The sequence below is a fragment of the Cupressus sempervirens genome, chromosome 7 (genome assembly GCF_028749045.1).
Source record: "Cupressus sempervirens isolate cs-2001-9-10 chromosome 7, ASM2874904v1, whole genome shotgun sequence".
NCBI lineage: Eukaryota > Viridiplantae > Streptophyta > Pinopsida > Cupressales > Cupressaceae > Cupressus > Cupressus sempervirens.
Genome location: NC_143124.1, coordinates 37,592,429 through 37,615,515, shown reverse-complemented (window position 1 = coordinate 37,615,515; position 23,087 = coordinate 37,592,429).

The window sequence follows — 23,087 nt, the reverse complement described above, 5'->3', positions numbered from 1 at the left end:
ACATATCACATCCTACATCAAAAACTGTTAGCATAATCATAAATCTCAACACATATCCCATCCTGCATCACAAATCATCATCAATATCATCAAAAAATCACATCGTTCATATCAAAGCATATCAACAATACACATGACATCAACAAGCCATAACACATATCTCACTAGAATCATCAACTCTATGTCGATGAAAGAATAAAAGAATAACAATCCATCAATGTCCATATCATACAACTAGGTCTATGCTCGTGTAAAATATCCATGTATCTCAAAATGGCTGATATGTAAAAAATAAACAATATCCAAAAATTCCTAGCTCATCAATAGTCAATCCATCATCTCTACATCATTAGTCTCCTCCTTTGTATCTCCCATAGCCCCTGGTGGTGGTGGAGGTGGTGGCCTCATTAGTCCTCCCCCTATCCTAGAGCTCTCTGCCTCATTCCTCCTTCCTCGCCTCTAGCTTGGTCCTATCCTCTGAGTATGACGTTTGCACTAAAAGCCACCTATACTCTACCCTCCCACACTCCATCCACTATCCCCTCCTCCCTACATCCCAATCTAGGTACCTATTATACCTAACAGAGTCGATCACCTGTAGTGCTCAATTTGGGATGTCAAGACTACTGTGTGATACCTCCCCTGATAAAAACTAGCCCTCTCCCTTAGCTCCTCTACTAATACCTATAGTCTCCTCAACTCATCTAGACCCCCTCCCACTACCATCTACACTTGTAGGATTGCCACCTCCACCACTAGCCTATCTTGCTCCTACTAGAGGGCATCTAATCTTGCCTACACCACTTGCCTCTCTAGAGTCATGATGTCCAACCTCCCCTCCACTCATCCCACCTCTATTTGCAACCTCCCCACCTTGAGACCTACCCTGTCTGCTTGACCTTGGGCTATATCTCGCTGTTGGGGAATCTAATCTCACTCTACACGAAGCTAGTCTCTCTCCTACTTTGTGTCCTAAAGTAGCTAGCTAATGGTCTTGTGTGCTTGCTATAGTGAGGCATAGTGGGTTGCCAATTTGTCATCTCCTCCCCAATAGAAAACCCCCCTACATCTCCCCATGCTGGCCTCTATGGCCCCTACTCCCCCTCTCCCCTCCTCTCCTCAGCCCTCTTCTCCCCTTCTCTCTTTGGTAGCTACTACCTCTCATCAGCTCTCCTCTCCCCCCTTGTTCAGGCTAAGCTCCCCTCTCCCCCCTCTCAACCATCCTCCCCTACCATGTAGGGCCCTCCTCCTAAGAAATAGTTGTTGCCTATTGTGGCAACCCTCTAGCAACATAGCATCCCTATTGGGATGCCCAGGCTAACTCACCCACCACCACCACTACCCTCATAACATGAGCTATCCCCACCAGCCTTGGTCACTCCCAATTGTTGCAATAATCCCAAGTGGATCCTGCATCTACTAGCCCACAAAACCAATCCCACTACTATGGCTCCAACTCTAGCCATGCTCTTAGTAGCCCATATCTCACTAGGGCTGGCCTATACATAGAAACTAGCTAACATTTGACATGCTAATACCAATTTGGCTCCCCTAGAGCCACTTGCTACTACCCAAACTACTGTAGCACCTTGTCTAGCCTATACTGCTCTACCACATAGGCCCATCGACTAAACACAAAATATGGAGATATCATGTATGGAAGTTTCTCTTTGTCCTCTACCCATGGCCCCAGGCCCATGTATGGTTGCCACACCACTATAAATATCTCATCAATGTAGACTATCTAGTAGTCCATTGAATCTGCATGGTGGTATGTCAATAGCTTGACCCAACTATATGTCACTGGCTCCTCCACTTGTCACTCTCTCCACAAAAGAGGCCTAAGCAAAGCAATATGTTCCCATGCCCATACCTATAGCAGTGTCAAAAAACCAATACTCCTACCTTGCTAACAACCAACCTGGTATACTATCTGATGAAGGTCCCTATATAGCTTGGCCAATATCAAGGACCCCATGTAGCTAGAAGTTCCACATCCACTATTTGCATCACAACTAGAATCAACACTAGAGTGACCCCTATCCCACCAATATGGCGTAATGTACCCAAAAACTAGCTGCAACACATAAAATTAAATCCATCTCTTCGACACCACACAATCTAGATGCTCATCTAAGGAAAACTATCCTCACTAGATCTTGAACTCAACTTTGGGTCCCATCAATCCCTATATAGCCACCTTCGCTATCATCTCTTTACTCACCATCACTGGCATCCCCCATATCGATAGTCTGAATATTTGATACACATCCTCTAAGGTCATCATCATCTCCCTAGTCGATAGATGGAAAGTCACTGTCTAACTATGTCATCGCTCACACAAGGCTATGACCATCTCCATGTATGTGTAGGTATGGGGCAACCTCGCTAGGTAGCCTAGTCCAATAGCCTCAATCCTTGCCCAGTCTACAGGTGTCAACATCTCACTTGTGCACAACACCAGCGCTCGTCGCTCCACTATACACCACAAAATTGATCTAGATGTCAGTTTTCTATGTCAAATTATAATCCTTAACCCCTCATTTTTCCCAACCCTAGCTTTTTCTTCTTTTTTGGCACAAACCTACATTCTTGGAAAAATGCATTCTCGTGAAGCACGATGCTCACGTTCTCGCAAAATCATATTCCCATGGGATCGCACCATTGACCTTACCCAGTTCAACTCTATTTGACAAAAAATTTTGTGATAGTGTTCTCACAGCTATAGAATCACATTCTTACTGGTGCATCCCCCTATAGGATTACAGATTTGACTTAGCCTCCATCCTAGTTTGACTTGCATTCTTGTAAACGCATATCCGCACACCCAAACTCTGACATTCTCATGAATCTATCTTCTGACAAGATCATGCCTTTGACTTTGGCCCACCCTTAACCTTTTCACCCCATTCCTACCTGCATATTCTTGTGCTAGCTAAAAGTGGCAATCCTGTAGATCCTTGATCCTACAGGATCACATTTTTCTCTTTTCCTCTTACTATCAGGGTGCACCTAACTATTCTTGGAGAGAAAAAGGGAGGAGAACATAGAATAAAATCTACCTATTCTAATCTAAGGAGGTGATGCACCAAAATAGAGTGTTCAAACCAATCTCTACCCACACATGCACTATTCAACCATCATGACACCAAAGGATATACACATTCAGACTTGTTTTAATCTAACAATCACATGCAGATCAAAAAACTAGAATGAATGACACAAGAAAAGAGAGCTTCACTTATATATCATTCACAGGTCAAAGAGATACAATCATGTAGATCATAGATTTCTACAAAACATCAATGAGAGGTAAAATATTCTTGCACTTTCACACCAATGGCTGAAGGAGATAAGCGGGATGTCATTTAGTTTAGAGGCAAAAGGAATTTTACACTAAAGATTTGCAGAGCAATATTAAAGAAATCAAAGAAGGTTCAACCTTAACAAAATCTATGAAAATTGCCTTTATAGTTTAGGCATAACTGAGATATTTCTCTACTAAAATTACTCTACAACTACTACCATTAAGTCTTATAGAGAATAATCATGGAGATCTAGATGCAATGATATCTGATCTTATTGGAACAGAGTCTTGAGAAGATAGAAACAATACCATTAAATCATCTAACCAAGTAGATGGATTAGATCAGAGGTGGTGGAGTGTTCTCCTATGGGTAGCATTCATTCTAGAGTGGTTGGCATTGATCACAAGGATTAGATCACACGGAAAAAATTGATCTCCCTTGTTCTAGCTTGTGGATCAAAAAAGTCAGCAAGTCAAATGTATCCTGTAAGTAGAATGAGCCATGTGGGCCAATGTTCTTTTATCTTTCTACCACCTTGCAAGGTCTTATCGCAGCTGACCACATCCAACTGACTAACTACGCCACCTCCCAACTTATCTACAATGGTCACATTAACTACTAGCACCTAATTATCAATACCTAGCCACCTAGGCATCACTGAACTACTAGCCCCTTAATCAATCATGCAATTGTGGACTAGTTTATCCCCTATAATTAGAGAAACATAGAATGGAGGAGGTCTGAACTTTTTACTTGTTTTTATCTGCTTTGATGGTTGTATTAGGCTTGTGGCACTTTCCATACTAGGCATTTGATCCTTTGGTTCAATATTTTCTAATTCCTATTGCAGAAACCTCTTTTGCATGGGTATGGTAGCAATAGCATCCCACATAGAAATATTCATATTTTTTTTCTTCATTTGTTCTACCACACTGAATGGAATAGGAGGTGCTTTTGTAGAAACCTTGGGAGCTACATTTGTAGGAGGTTGAGGTTGAACAACCTGAGGATCACTTACATTCTTTCTACCATTATTTTGCCTTTGTTGCTAATAGGTATTTGATTGATCATCTACTTTTGATTTCTCATGAGGTGTTACATTTGAAGTTGAGGCCTAATTAGGCAGAGGAGGGGCAACATCTTCAATAGCTCTTCTTTTGCTCCTAGTATTGTGAGCAATGGAATCCTTGTTTACACTACAATGTTCCTCCACCTGATGATTCATAAAGGAACAATCACTTTGCCCTTGCATATATGAGGGATCTTTAAACCGATCTTCCTTGTATGATTATCCTGCTATAGGCTCTTGGATGGTTAAATCCAAACAAGTTTTAGCCTTTTGACACATGCAATGGGCATAGGAGTAGTTACAAGAGGGACATAAATCTTGATCATGGGCCATGTTATTTTGAGGGACTATGGCCCTACTTTGATTTACATTTGAGGTTGAAGCATGACTACCCTGTCTATTTTGATCAAAAGAATTGTTCCCATTATTATGATTTGGAGATCTACCATTGTTCATAGTTTGATGCTGCAACTGATGAGCCTTTCTACTTTAAGCTTGTTGTCTTTCTAAAGTCACCACCTTTTTTCTCATTTTCTACATCATAGAGAAGCTATCTTGCAACTTATTTTCTTGGCCTTGAAATCTCTTATCTAGGTTTTGCATCATAGATTGCATCATCTCTTTGATTTCATCTATCCCATTTGAAGATGTGGAAGCTTGAAGGACTGGGGTAAGGGATTGTGATATGGAAGTTGTGTGGAGAGGATCCATTGCTGGTTGATGGTTTGGGACATCAGGGAAAAAGGGCATAAGAGGCCTTGGAGCTAACTTGCCTCCTTGTATCAATATATTTTTTGCCCTTATTGCTATGTCATAAGCATTAAGCAAGGTATCCCCCCCCATAGTTTGGATTGTAGTGTCAATGTCACTATTAAAGGCTCTGAGGTAATGCAAGAAGGCATTACTAGGGGTAGGTTTTACTAGAGTAGGTATTCTATCCCATGTCTTTTGAAATCTATAGCTGAAGTTAGTTATACATTAATGGCGGGCTCTTTTTATGGTAGCCAACTACTCCAAAAGTGATAGATGATCACTTTTTTGCTCAAAGTGTTTGCATAGTCCTAGTCCCAATCCATCCCAATCTATTATAGAACAATGAGCCAAACCTCTATACCACTGTAGTGCTTTTCCTTTTAGGGATGAGGCTAGAAGCCTAACTGCAACATCATCTTCTATAATACCATGGATATTATAGACATTTGAAACTTCTTGGATGTGCTAAGAGGAAGAGATAGAAGTTTCACCAGTAAACTCTGGTATACTCTTGAGTGCAACTATTGGCATGTCATGTCTTTGGGCCAACAAGAGAGGACTGCCACCATTAAAGGTGGAAAAAGCATGAGCTCAAGGCTGCACCATATAAACAAGTGATCTATTGATATGTGTTGACAACAATCTAGGTCAAGATCTAATAGCAAGAGGAGTAGAGATGGATCTTGCAGGTGTACTTGTTACTATTGCACTCCTAACTGGTGATAAAGATACTCTAGTCCTCCTTCTTCTAGGATATGAAATTGAAAGCTCATGGTATTGAAAATTACTTCTAGAAGATTCCCTTGTTTCAGCTCTAGGCATGAATTACTACAACTTTGGTCTAGAACTAGATGTATTTGAAGCTTAGAGTCACCAAGTACTTAAAGAATGAGCCTCTTGAAGGCTTGAACACCGAAGCCAATACTATCTCCTCAGTACTAATCTCAAAATCTTTCTTCTTGAAACTAGTAGACTTGAAATCTTCTGATATATGTCCCATCAGGCATGCCAAAAATTGTTGTCACAGAGGTTTGCACCCTTGTCCAAAGTCTTACCTAAGGACAACCTCGTGAAACATGGAAACAACCTCCAAGCTACGAGACTTGAATTGTGAGGTTGAATCTCCGAAGAAGGCTAGCTTCCTCTTACTATCAGGGTGCACCTAACTATTCTTGGAGAGAAAAAGGAAGAAGGAGAGCATGGAAGAAAATCTATCTATTCTAATCTAAGGAGGTGATGCACCAAAATAGAATGTTCAAACCAATCTTTTCTTACACATGCACTATTGAACCATCATGAAACCAAAAGATATACACATTTAGACTTTCTTTAATCTAACAATCACATGTAGATTAGAAAACTAGAATTAATGACACAAGAAAAGAGATATTCAATTATATATCATTCACAGGTCAAAGAGATACAGTCATGTAGATCATAGATTTCTACAAAACATCAATAAGAGGCAAAAGATTCTTGCACTTTCGCATCAATGGCTAAAGGAGATAAGCATGATGTCATTCAGATCAGAGGCAAAGGGAATTTTACATTAAAGATTTGTAGAGCAATATCAAAGAAATTAGAAAAGGTTCAAACTTAAGAAAATCTACAAAAATTGCCTTTATAGTTTAGGCATAGCTAAGATATTTCTCTACTAAAATTACTCTACAACTATTGCCATTAAGTCTTATAGAGCATAATCATGGAGATCTAGATGCAATGATATCTAATCTTGTTGGAATAGAGTCCTAAGAAGATAGAAACAAAACAATTCAATCATCTAACCAAGTAGATGGATTGAATCAAAGGTGGTGGAGTGTTCTCCTAGAGGTAGCATTCATTCCAGAGTGGTTATAATTGATCACAAGGATCATATCACACAGGAAAAATTAATCTCCCCTATTCTAGCTTGTGGATCAACAAAGTTAGTAGGTCAAACAAATCTTGTAAGTAGAATGAGCCATGTGGTCCAATGGTCTTTTATCCTTCTTCCACCTTGCAAGGGCTTCCCATGGTTGACCACATCCAACTGACTAACTGTGCCGCCTCCCAACTTATCCACAATGGTCACATTAACTACTACTGCCTAACTGTCAATACCTAGTTGCAACATATCTCCCCAAGCCTGCAAGGACATGTGTCCTTTAGGTGCTTTCCCACAATGTTTAATCTCCATGCAATTCCATATTGCAGGCAAGTGTTGATTGTTGATCTAAAAAAGATCAACGATCAGGAAAGATTCTTTGTATACTACGCTTGCTCTTCAAAATTTTGGACCCATGAAACACTTTGTAGCTAACTCAACAACTGCCCTGGTAGCATCTTGGCAACCCACACAAGAAATAGGTGCCACAGAGACACGTGGTAGTGAAGCGCTTGCCCGAATTTCTTAAAGTCTTTGCATCTTGATAATGTGGAAAATCCTCGACCATGGATTTGTGAAGATCTGATGGTTGGAGGTACAAATGGGAACATGGGATAGGTGTCACAAGGGGGCATGCCCGCATTCCTTAACTTCTTCATGGCTTTATCTTGCAAGCATGCACCAACTATTGATCTAATTTGAATCTATAATGATCAAAACCCTATAGAACTGAATACCTAGTTAGCTGGATGGTCCAATGAGATTTACCTTCATACTTTGACTCACCTGACCACTACCATGAAGAACGAGCTATTGTTACTCTCTAAGAAAAGAGGGCTCATGATGTCACACCAGCCATGTGTCACAAGGGGGCATGCCCGCTTTGTTTACCTTCTTTGCATCTTGTTCTTGCTGGCATGCATCAATTGTTGATCTTGGGAGATCTGACAGTGCTCATAAATCACACATCCTGTACCTCTGTGGATATTCATCATCATTTCATTTGAACACATGTTTCCAAAGTGCTTCCTTACATTGTTAGAAGGTCTGACAAGGCTCAAAATGTCAAAAAGTGGGCACCAATCGAATTGCTAGCTCATCAGCCACTTGTCCACCCTCTGTGGCCCACAAGAGAAATGGACCCACCTACCACATGTCACAAAGGGGCTTTCCTATAATTTTTAAAGATTGTGCATTTGGAGAATGCAAGAAAGTGTCTGCCATTAGATTTGGCTTGATCTGATGATGAAGAAATTTGTAGGCTGATGGAACAAAACATAAGGTTTTATCATTTTATTATTTTTGATATTTCTCGGGCACTAAAATAATACTAAAATATGGAAGATGACTGTTGGGTGGGGCAAGCAATTAAAGTTCAAATTATGGCGGGAGGCAAAATGGATAACAACAACTTCTTGCCAATATATACCTTCTTAGGTGTTTCTTCAGTTCCTAAATTTACCTCATCTAGGTCTTTAGCATTATATTCACTAGTATTAATTTGGAATCTATCTTGGTTGTCAAAAATAGTTTCCAAAATAATTAAACCCCTTGAGATGTTGTTTTTTTTCAATTGTACAACTTCATGCCCAAAAACAATATCTTTCCAATCTATATTTTCTACATAGGCTACAGATCAATTTCTTGCCCTAATAACATATTTTCACAATTTAAAAATCTCAGAATGTCTTTGTCATCCTCAAATACTTTCCAATTCTAGACATTATCAGCAACAAAAGGCCTAGTTTGAATCTCAACTTTGGATATACCAGAAAATGTAATGTCATTTGATTTTATTGATATGTTTTCCAACAAATCTGCCATCTTGTTGTTAGTCTTATCTTTCCAAACTATCCCAAATGCATCAAAATATTCAACCATATCCCATACAACATTTATGTGTGGTTTTAATCTTTTCTTTTATGACACATAAACATTTCTTACTTGGGATATAACCAATTCAAAATCCCCTATAATAGGTAAACATTTAATCCCATTCTTGTGAGCTAATCTGAGCCCTAATAATAAGGTGTCATATTCTATTATATTGTTAGTACAAGGGAAAATGAATGGAAAAGATAATTTGTATGTGACTCTAGCAAGAGATATCAATAAAATACCTGCACTAAATCCATCCTTCAAGCAAGCACCATCAAAAAACATAGCCCATATATCACCTTTGTCTATTTCTGTGTCAGCCTCTATTTCCATCTAAGATTTATGGTTGCCTTTCTTCAAAGTTAGAACCTCAACTCGGAATGCATTGACATCTATATCCATAAATTTTTTCATATCATATTCTATCTCTTCTTCTATCATATATATATACTCTTAGGCTTTCTATTTATTTTTATCAAATTCCCATCAATGTTGAAAGTAGCAAATGATAGATCACATTGTAACTTCCTCCCATGGTAGCACTCCAATTTCCAAATAACAACATATCAAATTGAGGGTGACTATCAACAATCAAAACACTCATAGTAAGCTCTTTGTCTCGACAAGCTATCAATCTATATGGTAAAGCATTAATAGTGCCTATGACTGTCACTACTCTTTTATCCATGGCACAACATCTTCCCTGAGTAGTATTAAACTTTAGGCCTAATTCGTTCTTTATTTTAAAAGGAATAATAGTATTGGAAACACTAGAATCAATCATGTAATTTTTTAATGTTTTACCATTTATTAAGATACTCAAGAAAAATGGCTCAACGCTTCCTAAACATTGATTTACAGAGCTATCCTAATAATTTAAACAAACAAACATTAACAGTGATTTGTGATAAAATAGTAAGCATATCTATAGAAGAATATAAGGGACCATCAATAATCATGTTCTTTTTCTCATTATGTTTATCCAAAATTTTTACAACACCTTGATGATTCTTGTCATTTATAGTGATCAGTTTTAGTATCTTCTCATTTAAATTCTTGGGAACATTATTTGGGAGCTCAAAACCTTGGGATTGTCCATCTTCCTTGGTTCCCATTTCTTATTGGAAAATTTAAACTTCACAGTACAGATTTCTTTAGGCTTCACAACCTCCCCTTTTTAAAGATCAATCCCTTTTATACACATACTAGCCACCTTTTCATTTCCCTCTTTTTAAGCCATGTTTCAACTCTATACTTGAGCTATCATATTGGTAGTAATTTGATCAATCTCTTCCCTAGATAGCTTCCTTAATGTCACTTCTTCTTTGGTACTTACCATATTACTCACAATGTCTTCAATATCACTCTCATCAAAAAATACTTGCTATTGTATTTCATTCTAAAACTACCTTTTCTTATTTACTTCTATATCATAATCTTCATAGTTAGAACAATCATAATGTGACTCAAACATATTACATCCTACATCATAATTATTTTCTTCATGTTCTTGACCTTCTTCTACTATAATCTAATTTCCTAGGAAGGACAAGGCTATTACACAAGATTTAGGAGCATGGGGTAATTAACACACAAAGCACCATGTAGGCTCATTAGTGAACTCAACATCATCCACCAAATTTATAGAATTTTTAGATAAGGGATCAGCGGTCACCTTGATGTTGGTGTTCTTAGGGGGAGGGCCACTAGGCTAACCATCCTTCCAAGTGGTGTTATAAGGGAAATTTTGCAACCTATTCTATCTATTGAAATTTGATTGATAAGGGACCCTATTTTTAGTGGGACTTTTATCATTCTTAACCTAAGGAAAGTTTAGAATCTTTATAGCATTTAAAACTTGACTTATCTCACTAGGTTCTTTTTTTTTTTCCACCAACAACTTTTTGATCTTCCTTTCTATTTCCCCTACTCCCAAACAACCTAGAGTCATCTCTTTTACTTTCCAATCTCCCTAATATTCTCAAATTATTCTCTACATTTATAGAAATTTTGAAAGCATCTCTTAAAGTCTTAGGTTCTTTATTCCTAAGCCGGTATACCATTTTTCCATCAAAAGCATTCAAGTAAGTAATCAAAAATATCTTGTCATCAACTTGCATGGTTTGCATCAGCTTATACATCCTTTTCTGAACTCAATTATTGAATTTGGTGACAAACTCATTGGATAGCCTCTTAATGTTATTGAGTTCACTTAAGATATAGCTTTGGTTTTACTTGTGACCATACTACTCTTTGAAACAATACTCAATATCTTTCCAATCAACAATGGATAATTCAGGAAGTCTCTTGAACCATTCTCTAGCATCTTCAGTTAAAGACTGAACAAATAACTTCATAATAACATCTTCAGCTTCAAACTCACAATCACTCATCATATAAAGAAAACTCCTTAAATGGTCTTCACAAGTGATAGCATTGTTCCCAACAAATTTAGGCAACCTTTTTCTCATTTCTTGTGTGATAGTGTTAGGGAAACTAGGGATTCCATCAAAACATATTTGCTTATAAACCTCTAACTAGAAAGGTCTCCTTTGTAGGTCAATCTTGGGGTGACTATACACATTTCTCTTACTATTATCTAAGGTATTACTAGTACTAGCATCATGAATAGATTTATTAAGATATATTTTCTATGAAAATGTAGATAAGAAAGAAATAGGTACCTTAGTAATATTTTGGATTTGCATCATTAGACGCAACATCATATTTAGGCATAACTACAAACTACTTCCTAGCATTTCTAGAAATTTAATCTTATTGTTCATCTCATCTATGACTGCTTCATTTTCTACAATCTCCAATTTCTTAGCCAAAGCATCCCTTTCTTTCCTTTTCGTCTCCAATTCAATATTGGAAGGTGATATGGAATCATGGATCTAAACAATCCTTGTTGGTTCCTTAATCTTAACACCAATCTCCTTCTATTTTCCTTTATCCTTAGCATCAACAACATGCTCTACATCTTTAGCTTTACTTTTGTCGACTTCTAGTGCACTATAGTTCTTAATATATTGTATTATAGGTCCTTCTAGATTCATGTTCTAAGTTTCCAACAAATTTTTCTCTTCTATCTTAAGCTATTCAAATTGACCTATAATTTTTTATTGCTAACCACTAATTTCTATCTCATTTTTATTCTTTAGGGCAGAAATTTGCCTAAGTATTGTTTTCTTTTCTTCGAAAGTCTTCATGATTATTTCTTTCCTTTCCTTTTGAAATCTCTTATTTATGGCTTATCGCTCAACAAGCTACATTCTTAGGATCTCAATTTCATCAAGATCAGGGATAGTAAACTCAAAACTAGTAGTTTTTTCATCATTAAAACTCTCAGGGTCTAAGTGTTTTTTTCCTATCTCTTCTTGAGAACAATCAGACAAGAAAGGGTTCCTACTTCATTGAAAGAGATTATTTCTATTTCTTTTATCCAAGCTGGGTGCATTTTTCCACCTATATTCTCTTGAGATATTACTTTGGGAGTGCTAAATAAGTCATCACCAGATAATTTGGGATGGGATCTAGAACTTCAGCAAGATGATTCCCTTTCCATAGCAGAAAAATGAGCATTCTCTCACCTTATTACTTGCTCTTGGGAGTAGTCTTCTCTTTTCATATGAGGCCTTTTCACAGCCCAATTCTATCTTCCCCTAGGAGGAAGATCTATTTGTAATTTAATTCTTGGGTTTTTCTCACATTTACCTGTGTGTTCTTCTTATTTTCCATAATTTGAGACAACTAATTTCTAAATCTTGACACTAATTAAAACCTTCTAAGTCACTACCCACCCTATTAGAATGGGAATAATTTCTAGATAAATCACAATTACTTCACTAATAATCTCAAGAAAAATTCAAAAAACCCCCAAAACCATGGAAATTTTCATGTGAAATACCTACCTCAAACCCTACCCAAGGGAGACACAAATCTTAGATGATATACTAGTTTATGACAATACTAAGTGTATTCCCCAGTGGAGTCGCCATTTTGTTGGTGTTTAAAACTATTGAACAACAAAATGCTCAATACCAAAATGATAATACTCACATAACCTAAGGATTAGCCACATCCTATTAAGAATTATATGTGCAAACCACTTGGGTCCAACTTCAACAAAACCAAGGATTATTTTCTACTCTTTAGGCTCTGCAAAACCAAGGTGGGTATACCTAGGGTATGATTCAAGTGACTACTACTATATGAGAATTATATTACTTCCATTCTAATTCTCATCTCTTATTCCTAACACATACATAGATTATCCAATTCTTGATATTTTCATATTTATATACATCCGTCATAAGAAGATTTGGTCATAATCCTCCTAATGTTCACAAATATTTTTGAAAATAGCAGCTACCTAAGACTCAAAAATTACATATAAATCAGTGGTGACCAGCATTTATAACCTAGAACAAAATGGAATGAAAATGATTTTGATTTTATAATTGATTTGATATGTAGTGGTAGAATTCACTCTCACTCACTTATGATTTATGTGACTAGTGCCTTATCCATTGGGAAAAAGGTTAACAATTTTGAGGAGATTTAGTTCAAATAACTTGTAAATGGATCTATCAATTGTAGTCACCCATTTCCGTTCTTATGAAATATGCCTTTTATTAACTAATAAACTCTATTGATTTACTGAAGCACTTCAATAACTCCTTTAATTAAGAGCAACAATAAAACTAGCATACAACCCATCCAAATTGCATTTAGTCAATTATACTTTATTTAAATGACCTCAAAGTGAACAAACTCATAAAATGGAGATAGAAATTGATAACATAGATATAGTGTAAGTACCCCTTTGTATTATCCTTTTAGAAGATTGATACAATGACCAATAAAAACTCAATGCCAAACCCAAAATATCTTATTGATTCTATCATTTCTATCTATTATCAAAAAGTACACAATTGAAAGTAAACCTTTTTAAAAATAGCTACAATATATGGACCGACTATACTTTTCTTTGATTAAAAAAAAAAGTTATACAAGCCTTCAGACCCATCAAAATGCCTTGAAAATTCATTTATATAAGCATGTGTTGCAACAAACAAAGGACAAAATGTGATTGACGTATGTTCTTTTACAACAAGGAAAACAAAAAACTTTTTAAAATATCCTTGAATCCTCAACACAAAAAGAAACAATAGAAATAGTTGCACATGATAGCTAGAGCATCAAATCTTCAAATTTTGTCCTCTTCTTCAACTGACCCTTATTCGTAAAGCCTTTATTTCCATGATTGCCTCCCAAATGATGAATTCTATTTTTGTTGGACACTCACATGCTTTTACTATTGTTAATTCACCAACAAACTTTTTCCACTTGGCATCTGTGATTTCCTTCTCTTCTGTTATGAATTTAGTTTCAACCCTGAATAGAGTATCAATGAGTTTATTGAAAGAAAACTCATCAGTGTCACCTTCAAAAACTGATACCACCTATGATAAACTTACAATATGGTCAAAAGAACTAGACCATTCATTCCAATATTTTACTTGGCTGTCAAAATTAAATATAGAAATGATTAAGGAATAAAACCCATTGATCAACACTTTCATCTTATTCTGAATTATTGTCAATTTTCCTAGAAAGAATTGTAGCAAATATTTTACTTTATCCATACCCTCTTTAACATAAATGACCTTATTAGGAAGGTCTATCTTCTTAGCTAATAGAGGTATCAATCTATCAAAAAAATTCATCTATGGTCCCCATTGCTAGAAAATGGGGTCAAGCCAAATTACTACTTCTTTGCACATTTTTCTCAATAGCTTCTAGGTTGGTGAATGCATTATATGCATCTTTAGATATGCTCTTCAAGATGCCTATACTGTGATTCAACATATTCATCATTACACCCCTTTTTGGTGCACCATTAGATTGAGGAACCTCACCTTCCATATTTACAATTGGTACTTGCATAGTTACCCCTATGGGTATATCCTCTGTTTGGAATTTTACTTCAACAATGTGCCTAACCTCTTACACACTCCCTTGTGCATGTTCTACCTCTGTTGCAGTTCTAAGTTGGTCCTTCAAAGATGTAACTTGCTCTTCTAGGCTCTAAATTTTTCCCTCCAACTTTTCTATCCTATATTTTTGGACATAGCTTACTTTGAGCTCTTCCTCATATAATTTCATAACATCCAGGCATTCTTTATAGGCAGTAGCAAGCCTATCCTCAATCTGATCCATCTTTGCCTCATTCATGCATAAAAAATGTTTAACTATACTAGAGATCTCTTTGCCTATGGTGCTATCCAATGTCCAAAAAATCATGTTTCCCTAAGTAGTCCCCTCTACATTCATCATTCTAGGCTTTTTAGTGTTAGGGGCAATACTCCAGACAAAAAGGGTTTTAATGTCTATATTGAAACCTAATCCTCTCTTCAAACCCTAAGTACTAGTGGCTTCATAACCTATTTCCTTGTCTTGCCCTCTGATTTGGTCAAGTACAAAGGCCCTTTCAATGTTTTAGCCTTGCACTAAAATCATGCCACTTCTATGTACCAACTCCCTAGTTTCTACAGGGGTCATTATCTCACTTTCTGGATCATATGCCAGTAGTTTATCCACTGGTTCTTTATTCTTCTTAGGATCTTCTCCTACCATAAGGCTCAATGTGAGCTCATTTTTCTTAATTCTATGTAAAAAAAACTTAAATTCAGATGATATAATGAAATTATCATCTTGCATGATTTTCTTAGATTGGATGCATTTATCATCTAATTTGAAGGCTGTAATTTGTAAATTAGTTGAAGCTCTACCTACCTCTATTGCCCTCTCATGCAAGTAGTTCTACTAATATCAAAAAAATACTAATCATTTCTTGGTATGACTTGTAGGGCTCTGCTCACCACCCTCTCTAGGATATGCATGGTTTTATGTCTCTTGTTTCCTTTATCCACCCATGTAGAATATGATTGTGGTTCCTTCTCATCAACATCAATTTCCAACTAGACAATATTTTCCCAGTAACTCTTTAGACTCCCCTATTGCCACTATATTTTTGCAATCAAATCTTCCACAGGGATGGTTTACTAGGAGGCAGAATAGAACCCCCGATAGCCTCTACCTCATTGGTTACAAAGTTGTCTAGGCCATACATTCTATAGGGTCCAATGACAAATTTATATAGGGTTAAATATTTACTAAGTTCTTCATCAGTATTCTTCCTAATTATAAAATCTCCTACTTTAAAGCATCTATAGAAAAATGTAGGTTTATGTAGCAAAGGTGGAATCATCTCTTTGTTCATCAATAAAAATTGCCAAAAAAATCAATAATAGCTAACCTAGGAGGCAAATATTTGGCTAATATATGAGGTGGTTATGGGCATGCATAAACCCTCATTAAGATACACTCCTTAAAAAAAAAAATATCACCCCAATTATGGTCTAGTTTCATTTTTTCATCCAAAAAGGAAGGCTTGAGTAATGTTTTCAAAACATTGGGGACCCTAAAAAGGTATGATCTACCATTCTCATGATCACAGAACTAAATAAATTGAAAAATACAATTGTATTTGAATAATGAAATTTTTAATCCCAAATGCAAGTCCATAATTACATAGGAAACTCACCAAATTCATTAGATGTTTGATCAATGAAATTCTGACTAATATAACCAATGTTCTTATATAGGATCAGGTGCATTAACAATGAATAATGATGAAATTTGAAGTCCTTTAGCTCTCCTTTCTTGGCATTCACAATCTGATGGTGCATAGTGTCAATAATGAACCCCACATAATAATATTCCCTATTGTGGAAAGGGTTTTGTATGGCACATGCTATTAAAAACAATAAACCATATACATAATCTTGTTTAATCCATACACTATATTCTTGAAGTAGTTTTTGAATCTACTTAGTGGAAAATGATCTTCTACCTTCTTTAGTATCTGCCCTGCCTTCTTAACATTGTAGGGGATATGGGGTAGCATCACATTATTTAAATAATGAATTTTATTTCTCCCAAATTTACCTTGTAAATCCTCAATATCTATTGGCACATCCATCTATCCCTCCAAACTGAAAGCCTCTATGAAAGAACTCCTATCAAGTGTGCATAAAATAATCCCATTATGTCTATGGAATGACCTCATGATTGGACTATACAAGTTTATCAATACCCTCAAAAAATTCACATCAATAAATACCTCAAGAAATATTAATTTTTCCATGTTCCTATTCCATGTGTTGCATACTGGCACATTCTGAGTTCTATTTTGGTAGAAATACATGAATAGATTAAACCCATCGATCTTAGGGAGCATTGCATCTCTACATAAAAAGTAAGGATCTTTGAAAACATGGTCATTAGCTGAAATTGCATTGGATGACCATTGGAGCATCCTCATCCATTCTTCTACATGTTTACTTGGCTTTTGGACCCTGGTTTTCTTTTTAGCTTTAACTATTCCCTTCTTCTTCTTTCTTTTTGTTGTCACTTCAACAACATCTTATCCTTCCTCTTCAACCTCTACTTCATCAGCAAGGATTTCTTCCACATCAATGTTAGCCATTATTTTTTGCAAATTTATATCTCAAACTATTACAAAAATAGCATAGAAAATCACAAAGCTACAGACACCTAAAGAATTTTTAGAATGGAAAATACTTTGAACTTTCAATCAAATCTTTATACTTTAATCATGCAATATACCAGATTTTATAAATTTTTCATGCACAAGCTTTAATACCATCCTTGTAGGTTGTTAGCAAACAATTTCAACCATGTAATGCAATCTTGAAGTACTATTTTGATTTTTGGTTTACTTGGCTACGGTGAACTTGTCCTTTTTCTTAACTGGCATGACACCTCAGCTGATTTCTTTTTTCAAACTTGGTCCTCCACTTATATGCTGAGCCCAAACCCTTCAACCTTCATAACTTCATAGATGCAACTATCATACTCTTACAATAATGCTTTAGAAAACTTCAAGCATAGAAGCATTAACATTCTCTAAGCATGGCTTTAAAAAAAATTATACCCCTACGAGGCCATATTTATTATAAGATCTCAAACCCTTTCAACATACCCTTATCTATTTACACTTAAAAAATCTCATACTAGTGTAAAGAATTCATTCCACTTTACATTTTATCTTTTACACTCTTATGCTGAAATGTGCCTTGTATCCATGGAGAAAGACATGAAGCAGCTCTTTGTCCAGACGGTATACTTGCAAATGTCAGAACATAAGGGAAAAATTTTCTTTTAGCAAATCAATGATCCAAATTAGATCTTAGAAAAAACATCACCATTGATTTAGGCACATGTAAAATTCATGACTTAAGTTATGTTCCATGTGGGCTGGGCCCATCTGACACATGTGACATGTCACAACTTGATTCACTCTTCTGAAGACCCAAGTGGGAATTTGTTAGGTCCCACATGACACATTCCTCCTTATGAAACCACTTTATGGTTGTCCACAAACAAAAATAGTGGAAGCACATAGATGAAATAAAACCTTTCTTTTCTCTTACAAGCTTCCCCTATTCGTATAATTATAAAACCCATTTGAAATTTTTGTGATACACCTTTTATGCCATAACAAAATGTAAGTGCATGAACCAAAGTCATCCACCCTTTCGCCTATCTGCTCAACTAGGCACTCATATCCTCGTAAGTCAATAAACATGACTATCTAAAACCCATTATACTCATACACCAAAAAGGAGAATGTATAGCTAGAGGTATCCTGATGTTAGGCTTTTTTTGATATAGTTTAACTCATCACTATGGAACTATAAGACAAACTTACAAAGTATAAAAAAACCTTTTATGCACCTTTGCTCAAGGATCAATTGTATGATCGAGAGGCTCCAAAGTTCATTGCTTCACTATTATGAGATGCAAAACCATATACCTATAAATTGGGAATTCCTTTACATCCTTATCCTATAACATTGAAACAATGCTCATACATGAAGCTCAAACACTATAAGACCGTAAGAGAAAAGAACTAAAAAAATTTGCAAATCCTTTCAAAAAATTCAAGATAAAACTAGGGTTTTAACATAATTAGGACATTTTGAAGACTATGTTGATGACAAACCTTGAGAATTTAATAAAATTCAAAGAACATAGAAATTAGGGCATAACTAGGGTAACACAAGATTTTGACAAATGATAAGAGGAGAAACCCTAATATGTAGGACACAAGGTGTTGGCTCCTAATTTAATAGTTTTGGAAATAACCAAGAAACCAAAAAAATACATCTAAGGTTAGCAACTTCCTATGATGGATGTACTTGATTGCAGTCTTGGGCCAACTATAAGGATAAATCCTTCTTCTTTAGGCTCTGTTAGACCTAGGTGGGTGCACCTCAGATTCCTTATATGGTACTAGTATAAAAGAATACAACTGAATTTGGAAAATAGATAAAATCCCTTAATATTCTATGTTTATGAAAGAATTAATGGATGAAATAGCTAATAATAAAGCACATGAACCTAATAAACTAAGTGGGGAAAAACTATTTTTACTCTTAAACACAAAAATGAAATATATTCAATTAAGATTTGTATCTCAACATAACCCAGGTATGCAACAATAGAAAACATGTATCCTTTAAGCTGACTAGTCCCTTATCCATTGGGAAATTAACTAAACTTTAACACATAGATGGCTACCTAAAATATACTCATATATTCAGGCTTTTGATCTATCTATGTGACTTGTAGATAGACACTAATGTTCATTAAAACTCTCATGCTTATGAGGAAATCCTTCTAATGAAACCTACAACCCTATCAGCATAAACAAGCATTTACTTGGATCCTTGATCCAATAGAAAATCTATTCAGATATACAACTTTATTGCAAATGAGCTCAAGACTTTAGTACTCAAAAACAAAACATTGCAAGTAACAAAAGTAGGAGATAAGAATCATAATGAAACCAAGAACCTTTGAAACTCTTGTATTAATTTGATTGAAAAGAATACAACATTTGCACATCAAAACTCGGAAAATACACAAGGAATGACTATGAAATAACTATGCCTCAAAAAAGATATAGTATGTTGTTCATAATATGAAAGCAATGAGAAAATTGGTATCACAACTATGAGAAAACTCAGGAAATCAGAACTAGACTTGTGGTCTCTCAATATACCTAAAATCTTCAAAGAATTGGAATCCCTTTAAAGAGTAGAAGAGGAAGATATATAGGAGAAGATATCTCAGGAAATGTAAGCTGAATTTGACATCTATCCCATTGAGAATGCCTTCAATTCTAGAGTTGTTGAAACTTATCATCCTTCATCTACTTGCACTTGATCAACCATAAATGATGCACAAAATATCTGATATAATTCCATTTTAAAATATGCAAATATCTCATAGAAAGACATGAAGAAATCATCACAAATCTATACCGAGGCCCAAGAAATTTGATTTCAACTTGCTTTGCTATGAAAATCAAATGTTGCTGATGCCAAAAATAATAACTACTCCAACTACAATTAGAAACTGTAGAAGTTGAGAAATCCAACTTCACAGACCCTCAAGAACACTTGCATGCAAATATTCTACAATGAAGAAAAACCAGAAAATGGAAAAAGTAGAGCTTAGAAGTTCTCAGAAATGTGAGAGAAAAATGTATTCTAAGTTATGAAAACAAAATACAAGAGTTCAACATTTTAAGGTGAACGAAACCCTAAAGGAAAGAAAGCTAGGTTTGCACATTATAATTAATATAAAATATTAATTATATGCACCTAAGAGAGCTAAAACACCTAGAGTAATAAATGACTTACTCTAACACCCCCCCTTAAGTGAAGCTTAGGAGGAAGCTAACCTAGCAAAGCTATGAAAGTAGGAAAATGGGTCCCGGCAACAAGGCCTGATCAAGTACCCAATACAAGGAAATCTCTATGAACTGAAGAAAAAGGAGAAACCCCTCTCCAAAAAGAGATAGAACAAACATGTTGAAAAAAAATATAAATTTTATGGCTCAAGAGACTCTCTCAAAACCATAAACAACCCCCCCCCATGAGAGAGAGATGAAACAACAAAGCCCCCCTAGAATGATGAAGTCCCTGTAGAAATAAAGAAACCAATGGAATGTCAATGCAGAAGAAACAAGGGCAGATAACAAGGAAACCATTGAATGATAGGAAGGGCTAACTGATGCTCAAAAGAGTAAACATGATGATCCTGAAAAGGAATCCCTAATGCAGGTGTGCTGAGACTGTCATGAAAGAGGAGATGACCATCCTCTATAGAATCCGCAACATGTGCTCAACTTCACAGACCCTCAAGAACACCTACATGCAAATATCCTGCAATGAAGAGAAGCTAGAAAATGGAAAAAATAGAGCTTAGAAGTTCTCAGAAATGTGAGAGAAAAATGTATTCTAAGTTATAAAAACAAAATACAAGAGTTCAACCTTTTAAGGTGAATGAAACCCTAAAGGAAAGAAAGCTAGGTTTGCACATTATAATTACTATAAAATATTAATTATACGCACCTAATAGAGCTAAAGCACCTAGAGTAATAAATGACTTACTCTAACAAAAACCATCAAATCACCCTAAAATTCATTGGATAAGTTAAGAATGATGAAAATATCTCTAAATTAGGTTGCAATTTCATCTGCAACATTAAATTTTCATGTTTCACCATAAAGCCCCTGGAATCAAAAATTCATCTATGGCTGCTCCTGCTTGAAACATATTCAAAAACTAATTAGAAAATTGCAAAAATTAGGTTTTGGTGATTCCAATAGCATATTATACTACATATTTAGCTTACTAGAAACACCTAAAATCTTCGTTTGAAAATTGCCTCCCTGGTATGAAGTTTTGGTCTGCAACCTTGATTTTAAATTTGAAAATTTAAAATAACTAAATTTATACTTTGCATTAAATGCTCCTTTGAATTCATAGTCAAATAATTTGACCAGGCCATGTGTCTCATTGGTTTTCCTATGCCATTAAATGCCATATCACCATCTGTTCTGAGTGCCTTGACATGCCACGTCTCAAAAAAGAACATGCCTGTAATATTTATCTAGTGAGTACCTTGGAAATGTGGGCATGAGCCCATCATTTGATCAAGCCATGTGTCAACATGGTGTGAAATCAGCAAGTTCATCATGCTTTGAATAACCTTCTAAGTGACTTGCCAACTGTCCTTCCTGACTGTATTTGACCACATGTCAACATATGATTTGTTGACCATAATGACACCCGCCATCTAAAAGCCATGCCATCATTATTTGTGCATTCACCACATCACCATCTACACTAGGTCCATGCCACAACATTGCCATGTGTCTACTTCTTGCATTCCTGCATTTGTTAACTGGTGAGCATCTTCATAAAGAGGGGAAGCACTAGGTGTTGATTTGGGCCACATGGTGCAATCTGTTGTATCCACCTCAATTTGAGCTTGTAGTGCCACCTCATCACCTACCAGGTTCTGTGCCATGTGACATGATCCTACAATCCCACATTATTTAACTAGCGAGCACTTTTCTTTTGTAGGTGTGCAGCCTTTGTCGAATCTGCCACATGGCAGCATCTTATGCCTTAGTCTACAACTAGTCTTGGTCACCATTTTACCATGCTTGTGTCCTATGCTGCCATGTGTCAAATTTTCACATGCCTACAATATTTAACTAGTGTACATATTGTTATTGCAAGGAAGTGCCATCCACTAGATCATGACACATGTCATAATCTGGGTGATTCTTGCCTGATCAGCATCAAAGTGCCACCTCATCGCATGCAAGATCTGCTTGTCACATGTCTAAATCTTGCATTCTCACATTTTTTAATGGGTGACAAACTTGAAAATGTGGGCATGCACCCACTACAGGCTGAAGCCATGTGGTAGTATCTTAAGTACTTGGTCTTCAATCTACCACATCAGTGTACCTGTGTGTTTGATCAAAATTCTCCTTATGTCACCCTCCAATTGGTATCTACTGGCGCATGGGTGCAATCCCACAATAGACCCCGTGGCTTTCCAAAAGTCATGTGTCACTTGAAATTAAGCCTATCAAGTGCTTTCATATTTAAAGACATATGAAGTCTCTCCCACTGACAATGTGGGATAATTTGTTTTGACTATTCTTCATGCTTGCAAGTTGTTCTATCTTCAAGCCATTAGCTGTATCTTTCCTTGATGTGTTGCTTGGTCTTTTTTGTGCCTTTGACCTGTGTT